Source organism: Malus sylvestris, chromosome 13, assembly GCF_916048215.2.
Source record: "Malus sylvestris chromosome 13, drMalSylv7.2, whole genome shotgun sequence".
Lineage (NCBI taxonomy): Eukaryota > Viridiplantae > Streptophyta > Magnoliopsida > Rosales > Rosaceae > Malus > Malus sylvestris.
The window spans coordinates 29822972-29847046 of NC_062272.1; the positions used below are offsets into that span (position 1 = coordinate 29822972).

General features: G+C 39.2%; 1 long non-coding RNA gene across 1 annotated transcript in view; it reads left to right on the forward strand.

Moving 5' to 3' along the window:
- The window catches only part of LOC126597074 (uncharacterized), a 49867-nt gene extending 27289 nt beyond the window's left edge, over positions 1–22578 (forward strand). Inside the window, exon 3 of the long non-coding RNA XR_007614128.1 lies at positions 22389–22578. This is a non-coding gene — a long non-coding RNA (uncharacterized LOC126597074). The remainder of the gene's footprint in view (positions 1–22388) is intronic.
- Positions 22579–24075: the final 1497 nt, after the last annotated feature.

Sequence of the window (24075 nt, forward strand, 5' to 3'; positions counted from 1 at the left end):
TTAAAGATTGCTATCCCCACAGATTTGAGTCATCTTTACACAAGCACATACTTAATTAAAGCCACCACTTACTAGTTCACAAGTAATCAATTAAAACAATGCTTTGAATGTAGTAACATGCCTTAGAGAATTCCCTCAATTCCTTACAAGATATACACTCTATTTTCACTCAGATTTTCTAACTCCACACCCTACACTAGTCATATGTGAGAAGATTGATGTAGATATGAAAACGAATGCTCACATATATGTTTCACAAAGAACGCAATTTCTAGAGTTAAGAAGCATGTTTAGATATGATCTCATGAATGGAATGCTACTACTTAGATGCGAGAACCAGTGATACCATATGCTCATACCAAATTCAAACTCCACAAATTGAAACACATAACACTCAAGGTAGAAGTTAAGGGTTGTAATGGGGCTTAGGTTGTTGGTTAACAAGGAAAGGATAGGGAAAACAAACGTTCTTCAAGCAATAGTAAGCAAAGCAATGAAATTGAGACTTAGAATTCACTTAGATTGCAGAAATTAACTTTAAAACACAAGGGGAAGACTTAAAGAACTCCTTAGGGCCGAATTCATTGTTTTGGACCCTTACTTCAACAAACAATACTTTGGAACTCTTTTTTTTTTTTTTTTTTTTTTTCAAACTGTTTTTTCATACTTTTCACACTTTTTTCTTTTTCCACGAATTTTTTCTTTTCTTTGCCGTGCCTATGGCACACAATTCCTCATGAAAAATACTTCCCCCACACTTGGTTTCTGCCAACATAGATCAAAAGGAATTCAATTCGAATCATGCTTTACTATGCTTTAAGAACAAGGGTATGGATGGTCCTAAACTAGGCTAGGTGAGGATAATGTGGGTTAACAACAACGTAGGCTAAACAAGGCTCAACGGGGTTAAAACCTACAAAACATAATGACATAGGGGATTCATGGCTTTTTGGCTAAGGTGGTGGTCACTACACAACTTCATCTTGAATATGTGTTATGCAAATCAATAACATGCTTTGAATGAAATGGGCATGAGTTCTAGCATTTGGAACTAAATGATGAAACGCCTTCTAAGTAGCAACCAAGCAAGGAATAATGAGATCATGCAACGACTTAGAAAACAAAGAATGCACAGATTTTAACTCTCCAAATAAGCGTTTAGGCTCAAGTCTCACAAGGTTGTAGCGTTAGTTTGAGTTCCTTCCTTCAAGCATGTTACAAAAACTGATTTTTTTCTTTTATGATTGCATGTGAATTCATGAGTTATAACCACAACTAAGCATAAACAAAGAGTAAATCAAACTTTCATCCATGTTAATCACTCTCTTTAACAGTCATGCACTTAAAAACCAAATCCTCATCATTGTGTTGGAAGGTACCCTAAGACACAAACAAACACACAAAAACAACTCTTTTTGGGTTTTTTTAAAACAAATTTTTCAAATTTTTATGTGATTTTCGGATTTTTGCATCACAACACACTAAAACACATCAAAACTGCTCAAAAACACTTAAAAACAGCAAGGAACAAGTATTCAAGTTTAGGGTGATAAAATCCCACGAATTTGCATCTAAAGCACTTAGTTACCCCCCCACACTTAAATCAAACATTGTCCTCAATGTTTCAAGCATAAAATCACACTAAACAAAAAGAAACACACAAACAGCAACTAAAACAACTAAATAGGCAGATTCGAAATAAATAACAAAGGGAAGAGTTTAGGAACGCAAATCTGGAATTGGAGTGATTCCTTGGTCTTCCTTTGTTGAATTGCATGGGTTGCCTCCCAAGTAGCGCTTTCTTTAACGTCGTACAGCCGGACGAAAAGCCCATTCATTCTCCATTTGTGCCCACGGCTCCCAAAGAAATATCATCCACGGTTTGTTCAACAAAGTTCTCATAATACGGCTTCAAACGGTGTCCGTTCACTTGGAATTCATGACCTGTTTTGAGACTTTGAATCTGGATGGCACCATAAGAAGATATGTTAGTAATAACAAACGGTCCAATCCACTTAGAACGTAACTTACCGGGAAACAAACGTAAACGGGAATTGAACAATAGCACTTTCTGCCCAATTGAGAATGATTTCCCACGGATCATGTTGTCATGGAACGCTTTGGTCTTTTGCTTCTAAATGCTTGCATTATCGTACGCCTTGTGCCGTATCTCATCAAGCTCATTCAATTGCAATCTCCTTTGACTTCCTGCTTCCTCGAGGTTCATGTTAAACTTCTTGATGGCCCAAAGTGCTTTGTGCTCCAATTCAACAGGAAGATGGCACGCCTTGCCATAGACAAGTCGGAAGGGGGACATCCCAATGGGTGTTTTGTACGCCGTACGATACGCCCAAAGTGCGTCATCAAGTCGTAGACTCCAATCCTTCCTCGTTGGCCCAACGGTCTTCTCTAGGATTTGCTTGATCTCACGGTTGGAAACCTCGGCTTGCCCATTAGTTTGAGGATGGTAAGGTGTAGAAACCTTATGGGTGACACTGTATTTCCTCAATAACGCTTCAATGGTCCGATTGCAAATGTGTGACCCTCCGTCACTAATGATCACTCGTGGCATTCCGAACCTCGCAAAAATGTTAGTTCTAATAAAATCTGCAACCACTTTAGAATCATTAGTTCGGGTGGCTTTTGCTTCCACCCACTTCGACACATAATCAACCGCAAGCAAAATATATGTAAAACCATACGAAGAAGGAAAAGGACCCATAAAATCAATACCCCAAACATCAAAAATTTCAACATTTAGGATAGAAACCTGCGGCATTTGGTCCTTAGCACTAATACCACCCATTCGTTGGCATTTATCACATGTTAAGCAAAAAGTTTTAGCATCTTTGAAAATACTAGGCCAATAAAATCCACATTGTAACACCTTAAGGGCTGTGCGTTGTGTGCCAAAGTGCCCTCCACATGCATATGTGTGACAAAAACTCAAAATTGAATGACATTCAGAATCGTGCACACAACGACGTACAATTTGATCGGGGCAAAATTTCCATAAGTACGGATCATCCCATACATAAAACCGTGCATCATGCCTAAGTTTATCACGTTGGTGCCTAGTGAACTCACTTGGAATACGTTTTGACACTAAAAAATTAACAATATCGGCATACCAAGGCGCACTAACCTTAATGGACAGCAATTGTTCATCGGGGAATGTCTCCAAAATCGGCAAAGACTCCTCATTATGCACCATTCGGCTTAGGTGGTCAGCCACCACGTTTTCACTTCCCTTCTTGTCCCGAATCTCTATGTCGAACTCTTGAAGTAGCAATATCCATCGAATTAGCCGTGGCTTGGCCTCCTTTTTGGTGAGCAAGTACTTCAGAGCTGCATGATCAGTGAAAACAATTACTTTAGTTCCAATTAGATATGATCGAAATTTATCTAAAGCAAAGACAACGGCAAGAAGTTCTTTTTCCGTAGTGGAGTAGTTCAATTGTGCATCGTTCAACGTCCGGGAGGCGTAGTAAATGACATGCGGCCTCTTGTCCTTTCTTTGTCCTAAAACAGCTCCTAAAGCATAGTCGGACGCATCACACATGAGCTCGAACGGCAGACTCCAATCCGGTGGAACAATGATGGGTGCCGTGGTCAACAACTCCTTGAGTTGGTTGAATGATGCCGTGCACTCCTTGGTGAATTCAAACGCCACTTCCTTCTGTAGGAGTCAGCAAAGAGGCTGTGCTACCTTCGAGAAATCTTTGATAAACCTACGATAAAATCCTGCATGGCCAAGAAACGAACGAACCTCTCTAACCGAAGTCGGAGAGGGTAAGTGACGTACAAGATCTATTTTCGACTTATCAACCTCAATACCCTTTTCAGAGATTATATGACCTAAAACGATACCTTGTTTCACCATAAAATGACACTTTTCCCAATTAAGTACAAGGTTAGTTTCAACACAACGTTTTAGGATCAAACTTAGATTATGCAAGCAACTATCAAACGAATCACCAAATACGCTAAAATCATCCATAAACACTTCAATTATCTTTTCTACGTGATCAGAAAATATGCTCATCATGCATCTTTGAAATGTAGCAGGTGCATTACATAAACCAAAAGGCATGCGACGATATGCAAAGGTACCAAACGGGCATGTAAAAGTGGTTTTTTCTTGGTCCTCGGGTGAAATGACAATTTGATTATAACCAGAATAACCATCAAGAAAACAATAAAAAGCATAACCCGCTAACCTCTCAAGCATTTGGTCAATGAACGGCAATGGGAAGTGGTCCTTCCTCGTGGTGGTGTTTAGCTTCCTATAGTCAATGTACACCCTCCAACCGGTTTGAATACGTTGAGGGACAAGCTCATTCTCGGCATTAGCTACCACCGTTGATAGGAGCATATTTATGCGACTTAGTTGGCTTGTTCTTAAGTATTTATGTTGTTTTTCTTTAGTTATTTTAGTGTTTAAAGTCATTTTCATGCAATTTCAGGTTTAGAGACGAAGTATGCAAAGAAGTGCAAAATGGAGCATTTTAGAGCAAAATTGAGCTAGAATGGAGTGTATGCTAATGGAGCACAAGGAATGGACGAGTTTGAAGGTCAAAGGAGCTTAAGAAATGAAGAAATGAAAGTGAAGAACAAAGAATTCAGATTTGGAAACCAAAGTTTCTAAAGTTGGAAGTTTCTATTCTTTGAGGTTTCCATTTTCGAGAGTTTGTATTCTTGGTTTTGGGCTTTTAGATGACCTAAACCCTAATTCCTTGTGGACCCTAACCCTAGCCGCACCTAGGCCTCTAGAATATCTGATTTCCTTGCCTTGCAAGGCATTCTAGAAGGCCCATCTCTAAACCCTAACCCTAGCCGCACCTTAGGCCTTATTCCCACTAAAAATCTGATTGTTTTAACCTAATTTCTGGTGGATTTGGGCTTCTAGAAACCCTAATCTGATTACCCTAGGGTTTTGGATGCCTATATATACTCATTATAACCCCTAGATCAGATTATCACCTCTCATACATAACCATTCACGCCAGAAATTAAACCTTGATTTCTGCCGCACCTTTCCATCACCAAAGTCCCAAAATTCTGCCGAAAATCATCCCTAGCCGTACCCCCATCAACCCTAAACCTTTCCATACCATTCCCCATCCATTCTACACCACAAATAACCCCAAAAACCTGTTCTAAAGTCTCTGCCGCAGCAAGGAGGAAGGAGAATTCGTTGGATGCGCTTGCTGCCAAGTTGGAGCGTTCTAGGTGTTTTCTTTCTTTGGATTTTAATTTCTAAATTTATGTATCTTGGCTTTGCGAGTATGAGGAACTAAACCCCCCCTTGGCTAGGGGGGGATTCGAAACCATGTTTATGCTTGCTATATGATTTGATTACTTCTAATTGCGTTTCATAAGTTGGGAATTCAATTTACTTATCTACAAGAATTAAAACTGATTTGTGTATGTTGGTTGAGGGTCGACACTTAATTTGCATGCATGAATTTGATGCTAGGATATAAGGAAATTTCACCTAATCGTTATGGACTTATATTCATAAGTAGTAAAGGTTGATGATCTCAATCGTGTTAAGTAAATTCTTGGCATAAGTTTCATGCAATCATAGTAACAAGTGCTTCGTCAATGCTTATGGTTTTCATAGAACTTAATGATTCTTGCTTGTATCTCTATTATGCAATCATGTAGGGGACTTGTGGGGAATGCTTTGGGTTGTCGTATGCAATCATCCAATTCAATAACGTTAGGAAAAATCTGAAGGTTAATTTAAGCGGACCTAATTAACTTGGGGCATTGAGAATTCATGGGTTATTGAAAAGCAATTGGAAATCGTTTTGAATGCAAGTATAACATGTGTGGAGATGAACCCCTTAGCTAGCTTTCTATCCATTCAATTCAATCAAATTCGTTTTAAAATCTGTTTTGATTTACAAGTTTATGTTTTGTTTTCAATTTCGTAAAAACCAAATCCCCCTTTGTTTTCAAGTGTCAAATTAGTTAGAGAGTGTGTTAGTTTGTGTTTTTAAGTGTTTTGAGTCAAGTTAAAACCTATTTTCGTCAAAATCTTGTTTAGAGTTCAAAACTTCCCAGAAAGTGGTTTTAAGGCAGTTTTGAGTGTTTTTGTGTTATTTTGAGTCTTTTGGTTTGTTTTGGTGTTTTAAGTTATAGTTTTACATTCTTTGAGTCTAGTTTAGTGTTTTAAACTTTGTTTTTACGTTTTTGAGTCAGTTTTCAAGTGATTTAGCAATCCCTCCTAATCCCCGGCCTAGAACGATCCCTACTTACATACTTACTACAATTGATAAAAAGAGGGTTAATTTGAGTGCTAGTTAATATCATATCAACCGTCACTCTGGATTTCTTTGGCACGCATTGAACGGGCGAAACCCACTTACTATCTGAGATTGGATAGATAACCCCACAATCTAGAAGCTTTATGATCTCCTTTTTCACTACTTCCATCATCGGAGGGTTAAGACGGCGTTGAGCCTCTCTAGTTGGTTTGGCCCCCTCCTCAAGAAATATGTGATGCATACAAGTTGTAGGGCTTATACTTTTAATATCGGCCAATGTCCATCCTAGGGCAGATTTGAACTCCTTCAAAACTCGAAGCAACTTCTCCTCCTCTTGTGCCGTGAGGGAGGAGGAAATGATGGCAGGTAGTGTTTCATTTTCTCCCAAGAAAATGTACTTCAGATGGCTTGGCAAAGGCTTGAGTTCAAGGATAGGTGCCTGAATTATGGATGGAAGCAATTTGTTAGTCGAAATGGGAATGGACTCACGGGTAGTATACTTACCATCAAGCTTAGGTGAGGACTCAAGGGCAGCCACAACTTCAAGTAATTCCTCACTAGGGGGCACGGCATAAGATGACTCATGTATGCCGTGGGCATGCATGCAATCTGCCCCCCTTGTTTTGAGTTCCATGCCTTGTGTAATGACTTTTTCAAGCGCATCTTCATTTAAATCGTCGAGATATCCCTGCGCCAAAGAGTCAATTATATCAATAGAAAAGCATGAATGGTCCTCACTAGGGTATTTAATGGAATCAGAAAGATTAAAATTAACAACTTCCCCATCGAATTCCATGGACAAAGTTCCACTATACACGTCAATCTTCGTCCGGGCCGTCTTCATGAATGGCCTTCCAAGTAGAATGGGCAGCGAAGGAGCATGGTCCGATTCATCCATTTCGAGGACATAGAAATCCGCTGGGAAAACTAAATGATTAACCTGCACAAGAACATCTTCCAAAACTCCCTTTGGATAGGCGTTAGATCTATCGGCCAATTGTATTATTACCCCATCATTTTTCAATGCTCCTAAGTTCATAGATGCATAAATGGAATATGGCATAACATTTATAGAAGCACCTAAATCAAGCATGGCAGATTCAAATCTAGTATTCCCAATGACACAAGGAATGGTAAAGCTACCTGGATCTTTGCATTTGGGAGGTAGTTTGCGTTGTAAGATGGCGGACACATTCTCACCTACCTTTACCACTTCCTTGGTCGCCATCCTCTTCCTCGTGGTACACAACTCCTTCAAGAACTTAGCATACCTCGGAACTTGCTTGATTGCATCTAATAGAGGTATGTTAACTTGAACTTTCCTAAAGGTTTCAAGGATATCCTTTTCTGCCTCTTCTTTCTTCGTTTGCATGAACCTACTAGGAAAAGGCACATTTGAAGGGAAAACATTAGTATGAACTGAATTGGACACATTCTTACCTTTGTGGGACGAAGTGGGCAGATTTGGGACATTAGGAGCTTGCGGCAAAGGTGGAACCACCTTTGCCGTGGGCAACCTTGATTCCTCCTCTTCCATTTGCAAAATTTCATCCTCGTTATGACCTGTTTTTGATGTAGGAACTGCCCCAACTTCCTTACCACTTCTTAGGGTGATTGCTTTGGCACTTTCGAACCCTCCCTTCGGATTTGGAATGGTGGAACTAGGAAGTTGTCCGGGATCTCGAAACTTACCTACAAACTCGGCAATCTGCCCAATTTGTTTCTCAAGTTGATCCACCCTTTTATCTTGGTTTTGCATAGCCTTAGCTTGATCTTCCTGCCCATTAGACAACTTAGTTAGTATCTTAAGAAGTGCATCATTGTCAAGAGACGTACCTGAGGCACTTGGGCCGGATTGGGCTTGATTTTGGGGTGGGCCGTAGGTTTTGGGAAAGAACCCCGGGGGTTGTTGCCTAAAGCCTCCTTGGTTTTGAGGTTGTTGGGGATCCCTCCACTTGAAATTTGGGTGGTCTCGCCACCCCGGATTATACGTGTTGGAGTATGGATCGTGCCTTGACTGATTTTGGCCTTGAAACCCAATGGCATTCGCACTCTCCCATCCGCCATTCTCGATGAGTTGAGGACATTTTTCGGAGACATGTCCTTGGATAGAACATACGCCACATACCACAGGTCCTTGCATCTTCATTCCCTCGGCCATCTGTGAAACAATAGAAGTAAGATTAGCCAATTGTGAATGAAGATCGGAAGTTGCACTTACCTCATGTACTTGGTGCCGTGAGGGTCCTCTTTGGCCTACACCCTCGTATTGTTGAGCGTTCAACGCTCTATTAGCAATCAAGACCTTGGCAGCCATGGGTGTTTTATCCACCAATGCTCCGCCCGCCGAAGCATCAAGCATTTGACGTTCTAGAGGTAGGAGGCCCTCGTAGAAATATTGCAAAAGCAACTCCTCCTTCATCTGATGCTGTGGACAAGAAGCAACAAGTGATTTAAATCGTTCATAATATGTAGGAAAAGACTCACCTTCTTCTTGCTGAATTCCGCTTATCTTTTTGCGGAGGAGGATGATGCGAGAAGTTGGAAAGAACTTCTCCAAGAACGCTCTCTTCATACTCTCCCAAGAAGTGACAGTGCCGGGAGCTAACTCGTATAACCAATCCTTGGCTTTATCCATCAGAGAGAATGGAAAAGCTTTCATCTTCAAGATATTTCCGTCAACATTGACGGGAGTCATACTAGAGCAAACTACTTCAAATTCTTTCAAATGTTTGTTAGGATCTTCCATGGACAAGCCATGGTATTTAGGAATATGATGAAGCAAACTTGACTTTAATTCAAACTCATCCGTCTTACCTTGGGCAGCCATGGGGTATTGAATGCACAAGGGTGCGGCATTATCCAAACCCGAGGCGGAAAGCTCCTTGAGTGTACGATTGTCCATGGCCATGCCTTGGACTTCTTCAAATATCCCTGCCGTGGCTTCCTCCTCCTCTTCTTGTACGTTTTCTTCAAGGTCAGATTCGGAATTGGGTGGATGGTGTTCTTGCTGGTTTCTAACTCTTCTCAACTTCCTCTCAAAATCGTCGTCAAAATCCAAGATGTTTGCACGAATCGGTTGAGAGCTTCTAGTCATACATTAGTACCTAAGAAACAAGAAACAAAATTAGGTCAGAAACTTAAACAAAGTCAGAAACAAAGTGAAATAAAAGAAACAAAAACAATCCAAGGGATTAGCAAAATTGCTAATCCCCGGCAACGGCGCCAAAAATTTGATGCGAAATAGATAAGCACACAAATTAAACCCTCTTTTTGTCAAATTGTAGCAAAGATGTAAGTAGGGATCGTTCCAAACCGGGGATTAGGAGGGATTGCTAAACACTTGGAAACTGACTTAAAAACTCAAAAACAAAGTTTAAAACACTAAACTAGACTCAAAGAATGCAAAAGTAAAGGTTAAAACACTTAAACAAACCTAAAACTCAAAACAGCAACTAGAAGCTCAAAACTGCCTAAAAACCACTTTCTGGGCAGTTTTGAGCACCTACACTAATTTGGACGAAATTTGATGAAAACTTGAATCAAAATACTTAGAAACACAAATCAAAACACTTTCTAACTAATCTAAGACTTCAAATAAAAGGGAGATTTGTTTTGGACGAAAATTTAACACAAAACAGAAACTTGAAACTAAACAGATTGTAAAAACGATTTTGGTGAAATAGATGGATAAAAGGCTAGTTAGGAGGTTCTTCTCCACACATGTCACATTTGCAAACAAACGATTTTCAGTTGTTCTTCCAATAAATTATAAAGACTCAATGCCCCGAATTAACCGTGAATTGCACTAATTAACCCTCAGTTTTTCCAGAATTTATCAAGTTGGATGATTGCATACGACAACCCAAAACATTCCCTACATGTTCCCTACATGAATTGCATAATAGAGATACAAGCAAGAATCATTACGTTCTATGAAAAACATAAGCATTGACGAAGCATTTGTTACTATGAATTGCATGAAACTTATGCTAAGAATTCATTCAACGCGATCGTTTTCAAGCGATCTTCACTACTTGTGATTATAAGGTTGTAACTATTAGGTGAAACTCCCTCATAATCTAGCATCATATTCATGCATGAAAACTAAGCGTGCACTCTTAATCAACATACATAAATAAGTATCAATCAAATAGATGAACGAATTGAATCCACAACTTATGAAATAACAACTGAATGTAATCAAATCATATTGCAAGCATGTACATGGTTTCGAATTACCCCCCAACTAAGGGGGTTTAGTTCCTCATACTCACAACACAAAGTTTATTGAATTGAAACATTTAAAACATAAGAAAGATCACACCTAAAAATTCCAGCAATCTAAATTGCACAGCAGGAACATCTAAGAACCTTCCTCCTCTTCCTTGGTTGCGGCACAGGGGTTTGTGATGGTTTTTGGGGGTTATGGATGGTGTAGAATGGTGGAAAAGTGTGTAGGATAGGTGTATGGGACGGCTAGGGTGCTTTTGGGTCAGAAAATATGGTGAATGATGAAGGATAGGTTCTGTTGAAGATGGGGAATGGTTTCTGGCGTGAAGGATTAATTTCTGGATTATGGAGAGGGTTGTGATTCGGCCAAGGGAGGTAAAACATATATATATAGGCAGCCAAACCCTAAAGAAATCAGATTAGACAACTGGGCTAGGGTTTAGGTGCGGCTAGGGTTAGGAAATCCACCAAAAACTAGGGTTTCTAGAACATTAGGTGCGGCATGGGCTTAGGGTAAGTAATCAGATTTTTTTCATGTGAACAAGGCCTAGGTGCGGCTGATTAAGTGGGCTAGGGTTAGGGTTAGGTGCGGCATAGGTCCAAGAGGCAAAGATGGGTCATCCAAAAGCCCAAAGCCGAGAATAGAAACTCTCGAAATTGGAAACCTCCAAGAATAGAAACTTCCAACTTTAGAAACTTTGGTTGCCAATTCCGATTTAGGAAAGATCAACCCAAAATGGAAACTTTTAGGCTTAGCTTTCCTACTTCAAGTAGGAAACCTCAAATCTCGAACTCTTCAATTTCAACCCAACCTTGTGTTCCAAGCATGTCCTTTTCATTCCAAGCTCACTTTTTGCTCCAAAAGCTCCAAATTGCATCATTTCATGTAATATGTCCTTTAAACCTGAAAACACATGAAAGTAGCTTAAAAGACTACTTTAACGAAGAAAACATAACAAAGATGCATAAGAACTAGCTAACTAAGGCGCATAAATATGCTCCTATCACCAATTTGTCCCACAAAGGTAAGAATGTGTCAAATTCGGTTCATACTAATGTTTTCCCTTCAAATGTGCCTTTTCCTAGTACGTTCATGCAAACGAAGAAAGAAGAGGCAGAAAAGGATATCCTTGAAACCTTTAGGAAAGTTCAAGTTAACATACCTTTGTTAGATGCAATCAAGCAAGTTCCGAGGTATGCTAAGTTCTTGAAGGAGTTGTGTACCACTAGGAAGAGGATGTCAACTAAGGAAGTGGTAAAGGTAGGTGAGAATGTGTCTGCCATCTTGCAACGCAAACTACCTCCCAAATGCAAAGATCCAGGTAGCTTTACCATTCCTTGTGTCATTGGGAATACTAGATTTGAATCTGCCATGCTTGATTTAGGTGCTTCTATAAATGTTATGCCATATTCCATTTATGCATCTATGAACTTAGGAGCATTGAAAAATGATGGGGTAATAATACAATTGGCCGATAGATCTAACGCCTATCCAAAGGGAGTTTTGGAAGATGTGCTTGTGCAGGTTAATCATTTAGTCTTCCCGGCGGATTTCTATGTCCTCGAAATGGATGAATCGGACCATGTTTCTTCACTGCCCATTCTACTTGGAAGGCCATACATGAAGACGGACCGGACGAAGATCGACGTGTATAGTGGAACTTTGTCCATGGAATTCGATGGGGAAGTTGTTAATTTTAATCTTTCTGATTCCATTAAATACCCCAGTGAGGACCATTCATGCTTTTCTATTGATATAATTGACTCTTTGGCGCAGGGATATCTCGACGATTTGAATGACGATGCGCTTGAAAAAGTCATTACACGAGGCATGGAACTCACAACCAAGGGGGCAGATTCTAGAGTAACCCACGACATACATGGACTAGGCCATGCCGTGGCCCCTAGTGAAGAACTAATTGAAGTTGTGGCTGCCCTTGAGTCCTCACCTAAGCTTGATGGTAAGTATACTAACCGTGAGTCCATTCCCATTTCGACTAACAAATTGCTTCCATCCATAATTCAGGCACCTATCCTTGAACTCAAGCCTTTGCCAAGCCATTTGAAGTACATTTTCTTGGGAGAAAATGAAACACTACCTGCCATCATTTCCTCCTCCCTCACGGCACTAGAGGAGGAGAAATTGCTTCGAGTTTTGAAGGAGTTCAAATCTGCCTTAGGTTGGACATTGGCCGACATCAAAGGTATAAGCCCTACGACTTGTATGCATCACATATTTCTTGAGGAGGGGGCCAAACCAACTCGAGAGGCTCAACGCCGTCTAAACCCTCCTATGATGGAAGTTGTGAAAAAGGAGATCATAAAGCTTCTAGATTGTGGGGTTATCTATCCAATCTCGGATAGTAGGTGGGTTTCGCCCGTTCAATGCGTACCACAGAAATCCGGAGTGACGGTGGTAGCTAATGCCGAGAATGAGCTTGTCCCTCAACGTATTCAAACCGGTTGGAGGGTGTGCATTGACTATAGGAAGCTAAACACCACCACGAGGAAGGACCACTTCCCATTGCCGTTCATTGACCAAATGCTTGAGAGGTTAGCGGGTTATGCTTTCTATTGTTTTCTTGACGGTTAATCTGGTTATAATCAAATTGTCATTTCACCCGAGGACCAAGAAAAAACCACTTTTACATGCCCGTTTGGTACCTTTGCATATCGTCGCATGCCTTTTGGTTTATGTAATGCACCTGCTACATTTCAAAGATGCATGATGAGCATATTTTCTGATCACGTAGAAAAGATAATTGAAGTGTTTATGGATGATTTTAGCGTATTTGGTGATTCGTTTGATAGCTGCTTGCATAATCTAAGTTTGATCTTAAAACGTTGCGTTGAAACTAACCTTGTTCTTAATTGGGAAAAGTGTCATTTTATGGTTAAACAAGGCATCGTTTTAGGTCATATAATCTCTGAAAAAGGGTATTGAGGTTGATAAGTCGAAAATAGATCTTGTACGTCACTTACCCTCTCCGACTTCGGTTAGAGAGGTTCGTTCGTTTCTTGGCCATGCAAGATTTTATCGTAGGTTTATCAAAGATTTCTCGAAGATAGCACAACCTCTTTGCCGACTCCTACAAAAAGAAGTGGCGTTTGAATTCACCAAGGAGTGCACAACATCATTCAACCAACTCAAGAAGTTGTTGACCACGGCACCCATCATTGTTCCACCGGATTGGAGTCTACAGTTCGAGCTCATGTGTGATGCGTCCGACTATGCTTTAGGAGCTGTTTTAGGACAAAGAAAGGACAAGAGGCCGCATGTCATTTACTACGCCTCACGGACGTTGAACGATGCACAATTGAACTACTCCACTACGGAAAAAGAACTCCTTGCCGTTGTCTTTGCTTTAGATAAATTTCGATCATATCTAATTGGAACTAAAGTAATTGTTTTCACTGATCATGCAGCTCTGAAGTACTTGCTCACCAAAAAGGAGGCCAAGCCACGGCTTATTCGATGGATATTGCTACTTCAAGAGTTCGACATAGAGATTCGGGACAAGAAGGGAAGTGAAAACGTGGTGGCTGACCACCTAAGCCGAATGGTGCATAATGAGGAGTCTTTGCCGATTTTGGAGACATTCCCCGATGAACAATTGCTGTCCATTAAGGTTAGTGCACCTTGGTATGCCGATATTGTTAATTTTTTGGTGTCAAAACGTATTCCAAGTGAGTTCACTAGGCACCAACGTGATAAACTTAGGCATGATGCACGGTTTTATGTGTGGGATGATCCGTACTTATGGAAATTTTGCCCCGATCAGATTATACGTCGTTGTGTGCACGATTCTGAATGTCATTCAATTTTGAGTTTTTGTCACACATGTGGAGGGCACTTTGGCACACAACGCACAGCCCTTAAGGTGTTACAATGTGGATTTTATTGGCCTAGCATTTTCAAAGATGCTAAAACTTTTTGCTTAACATGTGATAAATGCCAACGAATGGGTTGTATTAGTGTTAGGGACCAAATGCTGCAGGTTTCTATCCTAAATGTTGAAATTTTTTATGTTTGGGGTATTGATTTTATGGGTCCTTTTCCTTCTTCGTATGGTTTTACATATATTTTGCTTGCGGTTGATTATGTGTCGAAGTGGGTGGAAGCAAAGGCCACCCGAACTAATGATTCTAAAGTGGCTGCAGATTTTATTAGAACTAACATTTTTGTGAGGTTCGGAATGCCACGAGTGATCATTAGTGACGGAGGGTCACACTTTTGCAATCGGACCATTGAAGCGTTATTGAGGAAATACAGTGTCACCCATAAGGTTTCTACACCTTACCATCCTCAAACTAAGGGGCAAGCCGAGGTTTCCAATCGTGAGATCAAGCAAATCTTAGAGAAGACCATTGGGCCAACGAGGAAGGATTGGAGTCTACGACTTGATGACGCACTTTGGGCGTATCGTACGGCGTACAAAACACCCATTGGGATGTCCCCCTTCCGACTTGTCTATGGCAAGGCGTGCCATCTTCCTGTTGAATTGGAGCACAAAGCACTTTGGGCCATCAAGAAGTTTAACATGAACCTCGAGGAAGCAAGAAGTCAAAGGAGATTGCAATTGAATGAGCTTGATGAGATACGGCACGAGGCGTACGATAATGCAAGTATTTACAAGCAAAAGACCAAAGCTTTCCATGACAACATGATCCGTGGGAAATCATTCTCAATTGGGCAGAAAGTGCTATTGTTCAATTCCCGTTTACGTTTGTTTCCCGGTAAGTTACGTTCTAAGTGGATTGGACCGTTTGTTATTACTAACATATCTTCTTATGGTGCCATCCAGATTCAAAGTCTCAAAACAGGTCATGAATTCCAAGTGAACGGACACCGTTTGAAGCCATATTATGAGAACTTTGTTGAACAAACCGTGGATGATATTTCTTTGGGTGCCGTGGGCACAAATGGAGAATGAATGGGCTTTTCGTTCGGCTGTACGACGTAAAAGAAAGTGCTACTTGGGAGGCAACCCATGCAATTCAACAAAGGAAGACCAAGGAATTACTCCAATTCCAGATTTGCGTTCCTAAACTCTTCACTTTGTTGTTTCTTTCGAATCTGCTTCTTTAGTTGTTTTAGTTGCTGTTTGTGTGTTTCTTTTTGTTTAGTGTGATTTTATGCTTGAAACATTGAGGACAATGTTTGATTTAAGTGTTGGGGGGGGGTAACTAAGTGTTTTAGATGCAAATTCGTGGGATTTTATCACCCTTAACTTGGAGACTTGTTCCTTGCTGTTTTTAAGTGTTTTTGAGCAGTTTTGGTGTGTTTTAGTGTGTTTTGATGCAAAAATCCGAAAATCACATAAAAATTTGAAAATTTTGTTTTAAAAACCCAAATAGAGTTGTTTTTGTGTGTTTGTTTGTGTCTTAGGGTACCTTCCAACACAATGATGAGGATTCGGTTTGTAATTACATGGCTGTTAAAGAGAGTGATTAACATGGATGAAAGTTTGATTTACTCTTTGTTATGCGTAGTTGTGGTTATAACCTATGAATTCACATGCAATCATAAAAGAAAAAAATCAGTTTTTGTAACATGCTTGAAGGAAGGAACTCAAACTAACGCTACAACCGTGTGAGACTTGAGCCTAAACGTTTATTTGGAGAGTTAAAATCTGTGCATTCTTTGTTTTCTAAAGTCGTTGCATGATCTCATTATTCTTTGCTTGGTTGCTACTTAGAAGGCGTTTCATCATTTAGTTCCACATGCTAGAACTCATGCCCATTTCATTCAAAGCATGTTATTGATGTGCATAACACACATTCAAGATGAAGTTGTGTAGTGACCACCACCTTAGCCAAAAAGCCGTGTGCCCTATGTCATTGTGATTTGTAGGTTTTTAACCCCATTGAGCCTTGTTAGCCTTCGTTATTTGTTAACCCATGTTTTCCTCACCTAGCCTAGATTAGGACCATCCATACCTTGTTCTTAAAGCATAGTAAGGCATGATTCAAATTGAATTCCTTTTGATTTATGTTGGCAGAAAACAAGTGTGGGGGAAGTATTTCTTTTGTGATTTTGTGTGCCATAGGCACGACAAAGAAAAGAAAAATGAAAAAAAAAAAATATGAAAAGTATGGAAAAAGAGTTGAAAAGTTGGGAAAAAGAGTTCCAAAGTATTGTTTGTTGAAGTGTGGGGGAATTTGATAGGAGCATATTTATGCGCCTTAGTTAGCTAGTTCTTATGCATTTTCGTTATGTTTTCTTCGTTAAAGTAGTCTTTTAAGCTACTTTCATGTGTTTTCAGGTTTAAAGGACATATTACATGAAAAGATGCAATTTGGAGCTATTGGAGCAAAAAGTGAGCTTGGATTGAAAAGGACATGCTTGGAACACAAGGTTGGGATGAAATTGACGAGTTGAAGATTTGAGGTTTCCTACTTGAAGTAGGAAAGCTAAGCCTAAAAGTTTCCATTTTGGGTTGATCTTTCCTAAACCGGAATGGCCTTGCGTTTGAGCAACATTAGAAGGTTCCGAAGCGTTGGAAGACACAAAGAAAGGTGTTAGAATATTTTCTCATCCTTGCCGTGGGTTAGGGCTTAGTTTCTCTTGGTTTTGGGCTTTTTAGAAGCCCTATCCACATTCCCACTATCCAGCCGCACCTTTCCCCTTCTAGAACACCTATTTCCTTGCCTTGCAAGGCTTTCTAGAAGCCCTAACCCTAGCCCACTTAATTGCCGCACCCTAGGCCCTTTTCTCACTAAAATTCTGATTGTTTAACCTATTTTTCTGGTGGATTTGGGTTTCTAGAAACCCTAATCTGATTTGCTAGGGTTTTTAAGTGCCTATATATATATTTCCACACACCTTGCCGCAGGGATCATACATGCACAATTCAGAAATTCATCCAACCCTATTTCCCCACCTTGCCGCAGCCACCATCACCCTAATATCTCTTAGCCGCCACTTCTCCATCACACCAGCCACTTCCCCCTCCTTGCCGCAGCCATTCCTTTAATCCAGCCACCACTCTACACCTCCATACACCATTCTACACGTCCATACACTACCCATACCTCTTGCCGCACCACCATAGCATCCTAACTCCCTTCCTAAACCAAAATCACATCCAAAAATCCCCTAAACCTTCTCTGCCGCAGCAAGGAGAAGAAGAAAAGAGGAGCTTGACGTGCAGAAATTCAAAGTGGAATTGTTGGGCGTTTTAGGTGTAATCTTTCTTATGTCTTCGATGTTTCAATTCAATAAACTTTGTGTTGTGAGTATGAGGAACTAAACCCCCTTAGTTGGGGGGTAATTCGAAACCATGTACATGCTTGCAATATGATTTGATTACATTCAGTTGTGATTTCATAAATTGTGGATTCAATTCGTTCATCTATTTGATTGATAACTTATTTGTGTATGTTGATTGAGAGTGCACGCTTAGTTTTCATCCATAAATATGATGCTAGATTATGAGGGAGTTTCACCTAATAGTTACAATCTTATAATCGCAAGTAGTGAAGGTCGCTTGAAAACGATCGCGTTGAATGAATTCTTAGCATAAGTTTCATGCAATTCATAGTAACAAATGCTTCGTCAATGCTTATGTTTTTCATAGAACGTAATGATTCTTGCTTGTATCTCTATTATGCAATTCATGTAGGGAACTTGTAGGGAATGTTTTGGGTTGTCGTATGCAATCATCCAACTTAATAACTCGTGGAAAAACTGAGGGTTAATTAGTGCAATTCACGGTTAATTTGGGGCGTTGAGTATTTATAATTTATTGGGAGAACAACTGAAAATCGTTTCGTTTACAAGTGTAACATGTGTGGAGAAGAACCTCCTAACTAGCATTTTATCCATCCTTTCCATCCAAAAACGTTTTACAATCTGTTTAGTTTTAAGTTTCTGTTTTGTTTTCAATTTTCGTCCAAAACAAATCCCCCTTTATTTTGAAGTCTTAGATTAGTTATAAAGTGTTTTGATTTGTGTTTCTAAGTGTTTTGATTTAAGTTTTCACTCAAATTCGTCCAAGTTCTTGTTAGGTTCTCAAAACTGCCCAGAAAGTGGTTTTTTAGTTTTGAGTCATTAGGTTGCTGTTTTGAGTTTTAGGTTTGTTTAAGTGTTTTAACCTTTAGTTTTGCATTCTTTGAGTCTAGTTTAGTGTTTTAAACTTTGTTTTTGAGTTTTTAAGTCAGTTTCCAAGTGTTTAGCAATCCCTCCTAATCCCCGGTCTAGAACGATCCCTACTTACATCTCTACTACAATTTGACAAAAGAGGGTTTAATTTGTGTGCTTATCTATTTCGCATCACCCTTTAGCCATATAAATACATCCTTTGTGCTGCATAAATCACCACCACCCCCATATTCATTTTACACCACAATTCACGCCAATTTCCCAGAGATTCATCAAGTAACGCAGCAAGGAAGGAAGAAGGAGCTTTGTGCCGTGGCTTGCAATCCAAGGAGGGTTCAAATCTGCCATTAAAGTTGCTGGGACGTTCCTGGTTCTTTCTATCTTTAAATTTCTTTCAATGTTGGTTTTAATGTTTATTTCAATTTCTAAAGACATGTGGAACTAATTTCTTTTTAGTTAGAGGTGAATTCGAAGCCATGATTATATGCTTTATATGAATTGATTACATCCAGTTATTGTTTCTTAATTCTTGAATGTGATTTGCTTATCTGAGTTATTAAAACTTGTTTATGTATGTTGATTGAGGATGCATACTTAGTTTGCATGCATGAATTTGATGCTAGAGTATAAGGGAGTTTCACCTAATCGTTATGAACTTATATTCACAAGTAGTAAAAGTCACTAGTCATGATTGTGTTAAGTAAGTTCTAGGCAGGAGTATCATGCTTTTCATAGTTACGAATGTCTCGTCAATGCTTATGGTTTTCAAAGAACTTAATGACCTTTGATATGTCTTTCTATCATGCTTTTCATAGTTAGAGGACTTGAGAAAGATAATTTGGTTGTGATGCGTATCCTGTCCAATTCAATAAAATAAGGAAAATATGATGGTTAATTTGTGCTATTACGGTTAACTTGGGGTGTTGTCATTCATGGTTTAAAGGAATAATAATTGGAAATTAGTTTGTTTGCATATGTCATGTGCGGAGAAGGATCCTTTAACTAACTAGCCTTCCACCCTTTTCAATTCACCAAATTCGTTTTTATAAGGTGTTTTATGCAAAGTTTCTGTTCTAAGTTTTAAATTCGTCAAAAACAATCCCCCTTTCATTAAGTCTTGTTAGTTGAGTCATAATCTATTTTCTTTTAGTCTTTTGAGTCAAGTTAAGTCTTATTTTCGTCAAAATCACTTGTTAGGTCTAGAATTGAGTTTTTTTATTGTTTGTTACTGTTTTGAGTGTTTTGAGTTAGTTTTGAGTCTATAGAGTCTAGTTTAGTGTTTTTGAGTCTTATTTGTGTTGATTAGCATCCCTAGTTAATCGCCGGTCTAAAATGATCCCTACTTACTGATAGGAGCATATTTATGCGACTTAGTTAGCTTGTTTCTTGGCATTTATGTTGTTAGTTCTTAGTTATTTTATTATTTTAAGCAATTTTCGTGTATTTATAGGTCCAAAGGGCTAAGGTGGCAAGAAAGTGTATTTTGGGGCATTTTGGAGCAGTTTTGGGCTTGGAATAGATAACACATGCATGGAGGAAGGTGGATGGACGAATTTGAAGACCAAAAGAGACTAGGAATGTGCTAAGAAGATGAAGGAATTAAGTCATGAAGGAGGGAAGAATTTGGAGCCATGTGTTCCCTTCTGTGTCCCCTTGTTGCATCAAACTTTACCTTTCACTTTGTGTCATAACTTTCCCTTTACCTTTCACTTTACCTTTCACTTTGTGTCATAACTTTCCCTTTGCCTTTCACTTTGTGTCATAACTTTCCCTTTCCCCTTCACTTTGTGTCATAACTTTCCCTTTACCTTTCACTTTGTGTCATAACTTTCTCTTTCCCTTTCACTTTGTGTCATAACCCTTCCTTGTCCCCTTTGCCTTTCCTTCTCCTATAAATAAAAAGCCTTTGCCACACACCATTGAGATAATCCATCCTTCACCAGATTTCATAAACCCATCCTTCTACACCATCCATAACCCCCAAAACTCGCCATCAAACCTTGTGCCGCAGCAAGAAGGAATGAGGAGAGCCCTTGGACGGGCTTGCCATTTGAGCTAGGATTGCTGGAACGTTTTAGGTGTAATCTTTCTTTTGTTTTCAATGTTTCAATTCAATAATCTTTGTTTTGTGAGTATGAGGAATTAAACCCCTCTTAGCTAAGGGGAATTCGAAACCATGTTCATACTTGCAATATGATTTGATTACATCTAGTTGTGATTCATAAGTTGTGAATTCTATTTACTTATCCATTTGAAGTAAAACTGATTTGTGTGTGTTGGTTGAGAGTGCACGCTTAATTTTCATGCATAAATCTGACGCTAGGATATAAGGGAGTTCACCTAATCGTTATGAACTTATATTCTTAAGTAGTGAAGGTTGCTTGTCACAATCGCGTTAAGTAAATTCTTGGCATAAGTTTCATGCAAATCATAGTTACAAATGCCTCGTCAATGCTGATGTGAAAATTAACTAGCACTCAAATTAAACCCTCTTTTTATCAATTGTAGCAATATATGTAAGTAGGGATCGTTCTAGACCGGGGATTAGGAGGGATTGCAAAATCACTTGGAATTGACTCAAAAACGTAAAAACAAGTTTAAAACACTAAAATAGACTCAAAGAATGCAAAACTAAACTTTAAAACACCAAAACAAACCAAAAGACTCAAAACAGCACCAAAACACTCAGAACTGCCTTAAAAACAAAATCTGGGCAGTTTTGGACACTAAGCACCAAATTGGACGAATTTGGGTTTTAACTTGAATCAAAACACTTAAAAACACAAAGTAAAACACTTACTAACTAATTTGACACTTTAAAACAAAGGGGGATTGGTTTTGGACGAATTTAAAACAAAACAAACTTTGTAAATTAGAGCAGATTGTAAAAACGAATTTGATTTAAATGGGTGAATGGAAGGCTAGCTAAGGGGTTCATCTCCACACATGTTATACTTGCATGCAAAACGATTTCCAATTGCTTTTCAATAAACCATGAATTCTCAATGCCCCAAGTTAATTAGGTCCGCTTAAATTAACCCTCAGATTTTCCTAACGTTATTGAATTGGATGATTGCATACGACAACCCAAAACATTCCCCACAAGTCCCCTACATGATTGCATAATAGAGATACAAGCAAGAATCATTAAGTTCTATGAAAACCATAAGCATTGACGAAGCACTTGTTACTATGATTGCATGAAACTTATGCCAAGAATTTACTTAACGCGATTGAGATCATCAACCTTTACTACTTGTGAATATAATTCCATAACGATTAGGTGAAATTTCCTTATATCCTAGCATTCAATTTATGCATGATAATTAAGCGTGCACTCTCAACCAACACACACAAATCAATGTAATTCACATAGATAAGTAAATTGAATTCACAACTTATGAAACGCAATTAGAAGTAATCAAATCATAACGCAAGCATAAACATGTATTTCGAATCCCCCCCTAGCCAACGGGGGGTTTAGTTCGTCATACGCACAAAACAAAGAGAATTGAATTTAAACGTTGAAATCAAAGGAAAAGAAACACCTAGAAATTCCAGCGACGCGAACTTGAATTGCATGAACTTCCGAGCTTCCTTCTCCTCCTCCTTGGTGCGGCAAAGGACTTTAGGGACAGGTTGGGACTTTAGATGTATGGATACATGGTTAAGGATGGATGTAGTAGTGTTTAGGGGATGGGAATGGTGCGGCAAAGGTGTGGAGAGGTGTTTGGACGAATTTCTGACTTTTTGGAATGAATGAATGTGTATGAGAGGTGGTGTGAATGAATGGGTGCGGCACCATGTATTTATAGGGTCCTAAAAGCCTAGCAAATCAGATTAGGACTTGGAGGATTAAATCCCATCAGGAAAGGGCTTAAAACAATCAGATTTTGGGTAGGAAAGGTCCTCCTAGGTGCGGCAGGAATGGATTAGAGGGATAAGGCTTCTAGATGGCCTTGCAAGGCAAGGAAATCAGTTTTCTAGAAGGCCTAGGGTGCGGCATTAGAGGATAGGGCAGATTAGGGCTTCTAGAAACCTTCTAATGCAAGGAAAACTCACGGCAAGGATGGATAGGGTTTCTAGAACAAGGATGAGGTATCCTAAATGGATAAGGTGCCCTAAATGGATAAGGATTCCTCATTGCACTTGGAAACTTTGCCTATTAGGATTAGGAAACCTTGTCTTTGTCATTCCTTCTTCATCTTGGACTCCTTTTCCTTCTTGGACTTGGAAAACTTCTTTGTTGCTTCACTTGAGACCATTTGGATTTTGACTTTCCTACATCAAGTAGGAAACCTTGTTTGAGTAGGAATCTTCATCTTCAAGGAATCCTATTTCAACTAGGAAACCCATTTTGACTAGGAATCCTAATTCAACTAGGATTCCATCTTCACTTAGGCGCTTTCCTACTTCGACTAGGAAACCTTGTTCAAGTAGGAAACATCATCTTCAAATCTTCAATTTCGTCCATCCTCTTGGCTCCAAGCATATGACATCCATTTCATGCTCAACTTTGCTCCAAAAGGCTCCAAAATGCATCCTTTTTCATATTTTGCCCTTAGAACCTGAAAACACATAAAACTAGCTTAAAAGACTACTTAGATAAGCAAAAACACTATAAATGCACAAGAACAAGCTAAACTAAGGCGCATAAATATGCTCCTATCAAATGCTTATGATTTTCATAGAACTTAATGATCTTTGCTCATATCTTTATTATGCAATTCATGTAGGGAACTTGTGAAGAATGCTTTGGGTTGTTGTATGCAATCATCCAATTCAATGAAATTAGGAAAATCTGAGGGTTAATCAGTGCAATTCACAGTTAATCTGGGGCATTGAGGATTCATGGGTATTGAAAGGCAACTGGAAATCATTTTGTTTGCAAGTGTGTTAAGGGTGGAGAAGAACCTCCTAGCTAGCCTATCATCCATAGTTTTACCCCAAATTCGTCCAAATTTTGCTTAGTTTACAATCTGTTTGTTTTGTTTTCAAATTCACGAAAACCAAACCCCCACTTTAGAGTGTCTAATTAGTTAGAATCTGTTTAGTTTGTATATTTAAGTGTTTTGAATCAATATAAAACCAAAATTAGTCCAAAAAGTGTGTTAGAGTTAGAAATTGCCTAATTATTGTTTTTAGGCAGTTTTGAGCGTTTTTAGCTTGTTTTGAGTCTAGTTAAGTGTTTTTAGCCTCTTTTTATATATTTAAGTCAGTGTAGAGTGTTTTAGCAATCCCTCCTAATCCCCGGTTTAAGAACGATCCCTACTTATTCATACTACCGATGTGAAAATTATGTTGACACTCAAATTAACCCTCTTTTTATCAATTGTAGCAAAGTATGTAAGTAGGGATCGTTCTAAACCGGGGATTAGGAGGGATTGCAAAATCACTTGAAAACTGACTCAAATACGTAAAAACAAGTTTAAAACACTAAACTAGACTCAAAGAATGCAAAAC